Here is a 12,058-nt window from a genome sequence, read left to right as displayed (position 1 = left end):
TATTCTTAGCTGCTTTGATTTTTGATTTTATATCTTTTGTAGATGCGTTAAGGCCGTGTTTGTTCGCGTACGTTGGCTTTAGCTTCAGGGTTTTGCGTAGCCTTTTTACTTTTCGTTTAGCGTGGATTATTTCGCGTGTTATCCACGGATTTGTTTTCTTTGTCTTTCTCGTCTTCACTGGTACATAATTTTGAAGACTGAAAAACACGATGTCCGTGTATTTTTTCCACAACGCATCTACATCTATGGAACTGTTTGTAGAAAGTTTTTCAAATTCGATTAATTCAAAGCTGAAGTATTCGATAATACTAAAGTCATCAGCGTTTGAAAAATCGTAAAATGTGCTACTACTTTCAGCACCAGGGACATGGGTTTGTGAGCGGATGGTGCAATATGTTATTTCATGATCTGATATACCTTCCAAAATTTGTAAATTTATGTTTTCAAGTGGAAAGTGATGACTGAGAAATGTCAGATCAAGAATATTTGATGCGTTTCCCTTAGTTCACGTGGGCTGGGTAACTATCTGATTCAGGTTAAAGTGAAACATCATATCGCTTATTATTTCCGAGGATGCCGATGGCAAGTGCATGGCTTTCCGATAAATATCGGGTAGGTTGAAATCACCCACTAAGATTAGCCGGCCGCATGGCACATGAAGTTGTAGATAGTCATATAGTGAACGGGTGACGCTACAATCAGATGAGGGGCAGCGGTAAAAACACCCCACCGTGACCGGGTGTTGGGCCAACATTAGTTTGCAGAAGATAGCTTCAACATTTTCCACATCAGGAAGTCTTGAAAATGAGATACCCTTTTTTATAATTATCGCAACACCCCCGCCACATGTCTGTTTTTCCGCACTACTGAATAATTTGGTGGGGTCAATTCAACATGCGTGATATCATGTGTTAGCCATGTTTTTTTCACAGCAACGAAATCTGGTTCAAGGCTAATTAAGACCGATTCTAGGGAATCTACTTTGTTAACAATACTGCGTGCATTTAAATTTATAAAGTTTATTTTACAGCTCGTCGCGAGCGTAGAAACTTCGCTTCGCCTTGCTGGTTTTTTTTTTCGAATGGGGATGCCAGACTGTCCCTTTAAAGGTACCACACTTTCTTGACACTCATCCCAGAAATACAACTCTTCATTTATCCTTAGTTTGTCATAAATTAAAGAAACGCTGTCTCCAGCCTGCTTTTTTGTTTTACCATAGTTCCAGAGTTTCCTTCTTATGTTCCGAATACGTGCAGAAAAATCTTCACTTATGGAATATGTGGTCCCTTTCAAATTGTGGCACTTTTTCAATACCTTAGTTTTGTCTCGAAAGTCGGCAAGTTTCAGGATTATCGGTCGCATTTTTTTTTAGCCGCAGGTTTCCCAAGTCTGTGAATTTTTTCGCAAATGATTGGCTCCATTTTCATAATGTTTCTGACGATCGTTTCATTTACAACTTCTTCAAGAGAATCGTCTTTTTCTTTTTCATTTTCAGTTACACCATAAATGATGACGTAAATGATGATAAATGATGATTTCCGATGGAGGCGGAAATGTCGTAGGCCCGGGAACTCAGATTTGGGTGCACGTTAAAGAACCCCAGGTGGTCGAAATTTTTGGAGACCTCCACTACGGCGTCTCTCATATACATATGGTGGTTTTGGGACGGTAAACCCCACAAATCAATGAGATACAAATGCTTAATCTAAACTAGCCCTTTCATACTTCAAGTAAATTGCGATAGATGTGTCCGAGTAAATTTAAGCTAGCAATGTGATGTTTTTTGACTGCGATTCATTATTCAGTTGTGCCGATTTCGGTGGTTTCTCTGCCATGCATCTAGACGCCACCACTACAGATGATGAAGAATTGGAAGAATTTTCCGAAAAAATATTCTTGATCACTGATGGGTTAAGCTGGATCATGATCTCAGCAGCGACCACCTGCATTTCAAACAGTGCCGGATGTTCATTGAATGTTTTTGTACATGTCGCCAGAATAAGAAACTCTGAACCACTATGGGACACTTTTCCATTTCAGCCTAGCAAGTCGCAATGGCCACTCTGTCTATTGCAACCCAAAACACAGTATTCCGGAGCCAGCTAGCCTCACAAATAGTGCTAATACACACAAGTACAATCTGCCTTCCAGAATGCGGATTCTGGTATGGGTTCTTCTGCTCGAGTGCCTCCCTTCTCTATGAGGGCATATACCCGGAAACGAGTCAGCTTATGACTTTGAAAGGAGGGCTTATAATCCCTCTATCCCGTGCATGCCCAGTGCCATGTCTTTCCACCCGAGAGAACCATTTATACAGCGAGCAGTTCTGCAGCGGCACTCGAAAGTAGAACCATCGCTGGTCGTTTGTAACACCGTATGTCCAGCTTTAGCTGTGCTCTCGAAACTTCTTTTGCCTTGTACGTTTGAAGTGCATTTGAAAGGTAAGGGGAGAAGAAAACTTCGTCCATACGTTTTAGTAAACTACGAATATTATGGGGGATTATGAAATCATTACCGCATTTTGCGAGTGGTGATTGTGACCTGCACAAAAGCTGTTGCAGTCCTCTATTCCTCTGATCGTTTGTTACGGCTTTTCAGTGTGGGGCGTCGCAGAAACATGTGGATGTGCAAATCTAGCGATCGCTTTATTAAGTTTCTTCAGTGCATATATTTTCGCGTAAGTTCAGCAGAACCCGCGATAATGTATTTTTGTATGGGGCTATATGAATGTTTTTGCGTGCGTGCATGCCTGTACTTGCGGCAAATATATGTGCGTCAGCGAAATACGTTTATCAACTAAACCATATGCTTTTCTTGCTTCGCCTGTTTGTTTTCTTTGGCGTAACGCAGCTTAAATGGCTTTTGTACAAGATTATGACTGCTCCCTTTTTTTACTTAGCTTCACTCTTGAAACACGACACATTCGATATTTACACAGTCTCTCCATTTACTACGTACTGAAGCTCTTGAAAGCAGCCCGTTGTCAAGAAGTCAAATATCTGGGAGTGTTAGCAGCTACGCTTCCTGTGTTGTAGCAACCTGACACTTCCTATCTGGTGTCTTCCTTGAAGTGACAACCCATACATGAAACCATATTGTGGAGACGTGTATATATTCTAATATCGAAAAACAAAGCTTCGTATAAATACTTCGCAACTAATATTTTTCTAGGTGCTGTCTAACAGGTGATGTGTGTGCGTGTGTAAGTTCCGAAAAATTGGATACACCTATTCTCTATTTTTTGTGGACAGTAGTACAGCTAATTTGATATAACACGTGACAATGTAGTCATGGTAACAGAGCTCAATCAAGTTAAAAAAAAACTGACGTACTTCAACGCACGCACTATGAATAGCTGATTGAAGAATAAATGCACTTCAAAAATAGGGTATGAGTGAAACACATTTAAAAGAAATCTCTCCCCGAGAAAATCCAATGGTTTAGTTTTGAATTTATTCAATTGCACATATTCTTACGACACATCCAAACAGCCTTCGTGAATGTAGGCGTGCGGGAAGCTGCAGCCGCACCATGCCTTAAAAGCTTGTAACACTTGGCGGTTGAATAGTAGTGGGCCCGCGACATTTACGTCAACTGCTCAGGCAACGGCTACAGTGCGACCACTGGCCAAGACATCTTAGTTTTTCACTTTTTGCTGACAGTATTTCCGGCCTCCTCAAATTGCGCGTCTTCGTCCATGTCTTGACAGCAGTGCAGTAGTATGCCTGCAGCAGCTGGTTTGCCGGTGTTTATTGTGCTATGTACCCGTCGTTAGTAACCACGAGAAGTGTGCAGGGATCCTTGCTACGCAGTGATGAAATCCTTAAGAAAAAAGAGCGACAACGGCCCATGCTGTACTACGAGCGTCTCAAAACCTATTGCGACCAAGAAGGTTAAAAAATTTTCAACTTTCTTGACTGCGACAAGCAGCAGACACGAAGTACAGCGAGAAGTTGGAGGTGGAAGTTTGACTGACGGAGCTGGTGATTGTTGATTTAGGAATTTCCAAACCTTCGAGGCAAATATTTGGTACACACACACTGGTATTTTGTTCCTGAAGACATCGCTATATTGTAGTGAGGTCGCTTTATAGCCCAGTTATTTGTTTTAGTCAAGTTAAAACTTATGTACTTTTTCACTCGTATGGCAAAGTATCATCTTGTTTTAAGAATGAAGCACAGACATTTTTAAAAGCCAAACTGGCGCCCCAGCCACACCACGACCATACTAGAGTGCAGCCGTGTTGCGTGTTCATGAGAGCGCAGATTGATTCTGACGCTTAAACTATCTAATTCCAAGCACACGAACTTCACTGTGCTACAACCATTGGAGTGAGAACGCAGCGCACCTTAGAGCCATGATTGGTTGATCATAAATAAGTATCTCACTACTATTTACTGTGATTTTTTCTTTCTGATGTTCATGGGAACATTTGTGGTCGCTAGTGATGCATTCAGATGTTCCAGAAGTGGCGCGATACATTCATTATAGAATAGACTGTAGTATGAACGCGGCTCAAGAACTGGGGTATATCCTATTGGTTATATAGCAGCCGACAGTTATGTCATACATTCACGCTTAAATGAGCATCTTGCCATTTGGCGACGTCAGATATTTCGATTAGGAGAGGTGATCGCGTTTAGCTTTGCGCACACACCAAATAACTTAGTTAACAGGCAGACAAGTGAATCCCGTTCTTCCTAAATTTTTTCTTTCTTTTTTCAAATTGACAACAAGCAATATTTGGCAATATCATGGTAATTTTCTGGTAGGATGCTCATAAACAGCTTTTCTTAGAGAGAAGGAGGGCGATAGCACACTGCGTAGAAGGTGCAGCGTGAGCTGACATCTTACTACAAAGCTATTCATTCTATCATTATTATTTTTATATCAATTATCATTTATTAGTTATTATATATATAAAGCAATGACATTGAATGAAAAGTCTTGCCGAAGTAGGTAAGCATGAAAGCGAGTGAGTTTTTCAAAATTCTTGTGCACTTTTTCCGTAGGTTAAACGCGTACACAGAAGTTGTGATAAGTTTTAGGATAGCAATGGTAAATATCTGCTGCATCAGTCACCATTTTTCTCTTTGAGGTTACTCTTCCATCCAATGTACAGAAAACACAATACCGAGTCTGTTACTATAGCGCATACGCCACGACGTTAAACGCTTGAGCACGCGGTATTTTCAGGTATGTCATGACATGTCGGTTACCTTAGACTCATCATCACCCACTGCAGCGCCAACGCCTCTCCCATGCTACGCCAATAAGCCCCGTCTCGTGCTTGCTGCAGCCGGGTTATTGGGCCCGAGGCCCACTACGGGAGGAGCGGGCGCTGCAAACGCGGTGACGTGCAAGGTTGAATCACGTGATCTCATTTCTCTTTGGCGAAAGAAAGCTGGCAGTCGATTGCGTTGTTTTTAACAACGCAATCGCGGTGTTTTTACTTTTGAACAGCGTCGTTCTTTTCCACTTTTTGTGTGCAGGCTTCTACAAACGACACCATTCATAAAGTTGCAGTGAAAGTCATCGGCGACACGCCGCAGCTCGCTACGTATGCGATACCACTGCCACGGCCGCTGACAGTGTCACTGTCACTTCTCTCTTTTTACGTTGTAGTGCTGGTTAATTCAAGCCCATGGGGCACCAATCATAACGTCGGTCAGGCTCACCAAAAACATATGGTGAAGTGTCAAAAATAGCTACCCTTGTTCAAGCTTTTTTTCTCTAAAATAGCCTTGAAAATCGACATGGCGTTGACTTACCCGTGTCTGGAAGATGTGACGGGGAGAGACGTGTGCAGATTCACACTGCTTTGCTTCATTGTTAGTATATTTCATTTGGGATCAGTACTTTTCTGTTTATATATAGAGTTGGTATCCTAGTTGATAAGATGCCAGTTCAAAATTTTAGCGATAACTACGCACGAAAATGGCTTTGTTAGCGTTGTATCTTCGCGTTTTCTTTCCTGATAACACGCACAAGCATTTCTTTCACTCGCAGACTACACCTTCCGCGCAACATAATCTGAACAGGAAGACACATTTCAATTGGCAAGAACAATTCAAATTACGTGTTCGAAAATTGCATGAACAACGCCACAGCCTTTCAGATTAATTGTGCAACTTTTACATACCCCAAATAACATGCGTTTGCTGTAGTTTTTGTGCATGTGATTTCTTTCGATCAGTGACTGCGAATTCACTCGGAAGGTGCGTAATGATTCATTGTCGAGATAAGTGTACGATTATAAACGCTATGGGTGCGCGTTAATGAAGCCGTGAGCAAAACGGGACGAAAACGGAATGCCAAGTGAGTGCATTGAATTCACCTGCCAGGCAGACTGGAAAGAGAAATTTACTAATGAACCGAGTTCCACTCGATCTATGTGTTAACTGCAGCAAGCATATCATTTTAAACGCCTGGTGGCACTGACATCGATTCATGTGAGCCGAAGCAACGCGTCGGAGCATTCGAGGTAAAGTTGCTGATGGCTGTACATAACAAATGGCTTACGCTAGCAGATAAGAAGAACAAGAAAAGTAAAAGCAGCTTCTTGCGTTCTTTTTGGGACTGCCCATATACGCAATGTTTCACGAAAACGTCGATAGCGGTGTCTTTGCTGCCGTACACAGGTGATTCGTTATTCTAAAACAGCCTTTTATTGACAAACTGATCCTAAGGTTCGACGCATGATGGCCACAGCTTCTGGGCAAACGAGTTTTCTCTGATCTCGCACTATGGTGGCCGCGGCATGAAGACAATTAGTCAGCGGCTGATCGCAGCACTGATAAAAATGGCTACACGAATGTGCATGGCGTCACAAGTGCTTGAAGGCATTTAAAGCGGTTGTCAAAGAAACGCCCCCTGTGTAAACGTTAGCGCCGCCCCTCAGTCAAAACTCCAACAATGCAACGACGTCAGCGTGATTGTCCCGCTATCTTTTTGTCAACCAGACACGAGCCTACCATGGGCGTGTTCGTGTATATTTGTCCTAGTTAAGGCAGGTTATTTCATTCCGCCTTCAGAATGGAAATTTGCACTCTCGGAGGCAGCAAGATTTCAGCGCCTTACTCTAGAGCTGCTCGCTTCAATTCTACATAACACAGATAATTATAAAGAAAGATGGTCACCAAAGAAACGTTGACCCGAAAATTCACCTGTTCTTTGCGTTGTTCGGGAGAACGCTGTGAACTCACGCCTTAAAATTACCCAAGTCTTTTCCCACCGTTCCTGGTTAGATATGAACTCTCAAACACCCGTGGCACATAACCGCCCAGAGGTATGTTTGGTGGAACAATTGAAGACCACTGAGTTATATTCGTTGAACTATCTTACCCCCCATATTATTTTTTGTTTACTCCATGTTATGGAGGTGATCGTGAGAGCACCCAGATGTTGGCGGCTAGATAGGTGGATAGATGTTCAAAGTGCTTGCAGTACGCAAAGAAATGCTTCACATTTAAAATATATTGAATCACAACTGGAAGCTGCTGCGCCGTCCACTTCATAAAGTGAAGGCGTTAAAAAGATAGTTTTGCAGAAATTTTGGTGTGGGTGTCAGCGTCCAAGGTTGTGAGCAGAAATTCATCTTGTGCGTGACACAAAAACCGATAGACATGCAAATGAAATAAGCCATAAAAGATTCTGTGTCTTATTGGGAAGTGAACCGGAGACGTATGTGTGACAAGCGGGTGTTTTACGAGACAGCGACGCGTATGCTTGTGAATCTGAAGTCTAAGTAACTTTCTCTGCTTGGGAACACACTGAATGTAAGTTTTAGGGTTTACAGACACTCGAGTGCTGTATGCACCTTTGATAATACAACATGAAATATTGTAGTTTATATGCCTGGTACAAACTCACTTTGAATTAGGGCCTCAGAACATGTCATTATCATAATGAATATATGGTTTGAAGCCAGTCACTCTCTACGAAAAGCACATACCCTACAGTGGCTATTTCCTTAAAGACACGTTGTGGGTGCGTAGCAAGTTCGAAAAATATTGCATGGTCTAAGAAAATGAAGTACGCATTACGAACGGAATACTGCAGTCGCGTAAACTTTTAAAAGCAAAGCTTTAGGATCCAGAAATATATATTTCAATGAGAAGCACTTTATTGCGTACTGCAAGATCTTCAGGCATCTATTCACACATCTATTTATCTGTATTTCCTGCCGCCTACGTCTGAGTTCTCTCGCAATCATGCTGTAACTTTGGGTAAACAAAAATTACTGTGGAGGAGTAAGTTAGAAGAATACGGCTGACTGCACATGACACGCATAATGTCAGTGATACGTACCTGCGGGTAGGTATGTGCTACTCTTTTGCGTGTACTTGCCTCTCACAGAACGCTTGTACCCGTGTCTCAGTATTTTCAATTTGTTTTCCTGGAAATCCTGGGAGCTGCCACTTCCTCTTTTGCGGTGATGCTTCAAGACACACCTGAGAGTGTTCCAGGCGTGCAATCGTCGCGCCGGACTTCGTCGTCCAGGAAGCGTCGCAACGCGTCGAGCGACACGGACAGCGAGGCAACCGATTTGTATTCGGACGGCTTTGAGTCATCGGACGGTGACTTCACGGTCGTCATGAATTGATCTACAAAACGAAGACTGCTGCGGACGGCATCGTCAGCAAGTGTTTCCACCGTTAAGACTGCACCACAGCGGTGGCCGCACACCATGCTGTTTATGCCCGAAGACCCTGCATCTAACTTGCGACTCCTCAACAGGCAAGTTCTTTCTCTGCTTCTCGAGGAAACCGCGCCGAGTGAGATCAAACACGTGAGGATCAATGCACGAAAGAATGTCCTTGCTGTAGACGTTATTCACCGTAGCGCACTGCAAAGCCTTCGGCACATAACAGAAATCGGCACCGTGAAAGTTCGGCCAGTGGTCGCTACAGGTTGTAATGGCACTGTAGGTGTCATTTATGATGTGGATCTTTCCATCTCAGCTAATGACCTGCCAATACTAATAAAGCCAGCGACTGAAGGCACCCGCATCACGCACATTACCAGACTCGGCAACTCACGCTGCTCGAGGCTTGTGTTCGAGGGAGACAGCCTTCCCTCGTATGTCAAAGTTGGCCATGTTCGCCACTCAGTGCGTCCTTACATACCGAAGCCACTGCAATGCTACAAGTGCTTCAAGATGGGACACGTAAAAGGTGTCTGTGAGAAGAAAGTTGTGTGTCGGCGGTGCGCTGAGTCTCACTCAAAAGACGCCTGCAGTGCCACCATGCTGCGATGTCCAAACTGCCACGACGCTCATGAGGCCTCATCAAGATTGCCCGCGGGTGCGAAACGAGCACGCAGTACTCAGGCGTATGGTGCGGGACACTTCAACGCACAGGAAAGCTGCCGCTACACTACGCTGACGACGGCGTCGTGGGCGAAGACCATCACTGAAAAACGGCTCTACCGATAGAGAGATGTCATCCTCTATCAAAGAGGCTGACCCACAAACACCGAGCTCACTGAACACGGATACTGCCAAACAGAAGAAAGGGACAGCAGTCGCACCTTCCGTACAGTGGCCCTCTCTTCCACGAAGTCAACCTACTTCGGAGCTGCATCAAATCCCGCCGCCCTCGGCGACCCCTTAAACCAGTGATGCGATGAATGAAGATCAAGTGATAAGCTTGCTGCAATCGCTGATGAGTACCATGCGTGTCCTACTGAGTAATATGAAGACTTCGGCTGCGCAGACCGCACTGCATGTGCTGGACACCCTGAGTCCGGTGCTTGCAGCTCTAAGGTAAAACCATGGCCAGCGAGGCACCGTCATTTCGAGCGGAAGTCAAGGAATGCATCTGTCTTCAGTTGAACGCCAGAGGACTGAAGTCGCGCATGTCTGACTTTAGACAGTTTGTATTTGTGAACCGCTTCCCCATTATCGTGATTTGTGAACCCAACCTGTGTGTTTCAATCAAGCTGTCAGGATATGAGTGCTTTATGTCCTCCACTCACAGAGACTGCAGCAGAGTTATTGTATTCATGCGCCATGACCTCACTTACGTTCACCACAGAGTCTCGCCTGATGAAGGGAATCAGTATGTGTGCCTCACTGCGAAGAAGGATAAGGTTGCTTTCACGATTATCGGAGCTTACTTATCTCCATCAAGCCGCCTTGACTACGAGCACTTACGCGGTATTCTCACATCGACTCCAGGGCCATGGGTGATCACTGGCGACTTCAATGCCCACCATTTCCTATGGGGAAGCTCCAGGGACAACTCTGGAGGAAGAAACTTGGTGTCCTTGGCCTCGGAGTACGAACTCTGCGTTTGTAACGATGGAAGCCCTACATATATACGCGGATCAGCCTATAGCAGCTGCCTGGACCTTACATTGGTTTCTCGCTCACTTACCAGGAAAGTGCACTGGTTTTCGGATCTGGAAACGCGGGGCAGCGACCATATACCTACTTACCTGTGTATAGAAGGTTTCACCAGCTCCAAGTCCTCAAGAGGCCTCTAGTACACCGATTGGCCGAAATTCAAAATGTTAATGAAAGACTGCTGTACTGACGGTTCATCATATAACCTAGAGGACTCGATAAAGGATATCCTGCAGAATACCACGCATACACATTTGACTAGTCACAAGCGCACCGACTTCGACATCGAGCTTGAGAAACTTCGCGCAATACGCCGTCGTGCAGAACGAAGGTACCGACGGACAAAGTGCATGGATGATTTGAGGCTGGCTAGACGCATTCAAAAGAAAATGCAGCGGCACATAGATAAACTGGCTAGGCGACGTTGGACATCCTTTTGCGAGTCGTTGGATCCACGAAAGCCCCTATCACTGATATGGCGAACTGTCCGGGGTCTTAGCACAACCTTGGGTCAGTGACACCCGTTTACATCTCTGGCACTGACGTTCGATGCAGAAAGATTGACGTCGCAGAATCTTTCTGTAGAAGAATTGCCGGTGATTCCAATCTCACAGTATCAAGAACGGGAACATTTGACAACCCACCGCCCTCATGTGATCGCCGTATGGAATGCCAGTTTTCTATGGTCGAGCTGCACTGGCTCTGTGCAGACGTTCTTCAGCACCCGGTCCGGACGGCATTACCTATCGTGCCCTTTGTAATCTTTGAGACGAAGCTTGGAAGGCACTCTTACGCCTATACAACGACTCCTGGCAGACTGGTATGGTTCCCCAGGCATGGAAGTCAAGTCGCCTCATTCCACTTCTAAAGGCTGGTAAATCTCCTTTGGATATTGCCTCATACCCTCCTATCGCACTTGCCAGTTGTGCGAAAAAAATGATGGAACGAATAATTCTAACACTAATGGAGTGGTAATTAGAGTACTACGAATTATATCCAGTATCCAGGACCGAATTCAGGCGCAGCCATTCGTCAATCGACAACGTTGTTGATCTGGTAACATATATGTTCAACACCAGAAAGCCTGTAAGAGACTCTGCGCCACCCTGTTTCATGACGTTAAGGGGGCTTACGACAATGTCACCCATGAAGCCATCCTTAGTGCTTTGGAAACAGTAGGTCTTGGTGGCAAGATATACATGTCGGTGTACAGCTACTTACAGCTGAGATCATTTTACGTGATGACAGCGAGTGGCCCAACACCTGATTATTACAGCAGCCGAGGAGCTCCTCAGGGTGGAGTGCTAAGCCTATTCTTTTCAACCTAACTCTCATTGGTCTAGTCGAGCAGCTACCTAGCACTGTAGAACTTTCTGTCTATGCTGATGACATCTGCATTTGGGCATCAGGTGTGACAAGGCCTCAGCTTCGCGCCCGCCTTCAGTAGGCTGTTGCAACCACGTCATGCTATCATCGTAAACAAGGCCTCGAGGTGTCCTGCGGAAAATGTGCAGTGGTAGCTTTCACGCGGAAACCAATGTCTGCTTACTGTATATCGATTAATGAAGAATACATATCGTTCAGCAGAAGCCACAGGTTCTTGGGAGTCATAATAGATAGAAACCTGTCGTGAACTCTACACGTGAACTATGTGAAGAAGCGGCTGATCGCAACATGCCACATGTTCAAATTTCTTGCAGGAAAGAATTG

The sequence above is a fragment of the Rhipicephalus microplus genome, chromosome 2 (genome assembly GCF_043290135.1).
Source record: "Rhipicephalus microplus isolate Deutch F79 chromosome 2, USDA_Rmic, whole genome shotgun sequence".
Lineage (NCBI taxonomy): Eukaryota > Metazoa > Arthropoda > Arachnida > Ixodida > Ixodidae > Rhipicephalus > Rhipicephalus microplus.
The sequence above is the reverse complement of the archived record's forward strand: the minus strand, read 5'-3'. Positions refer to the sequence as shown.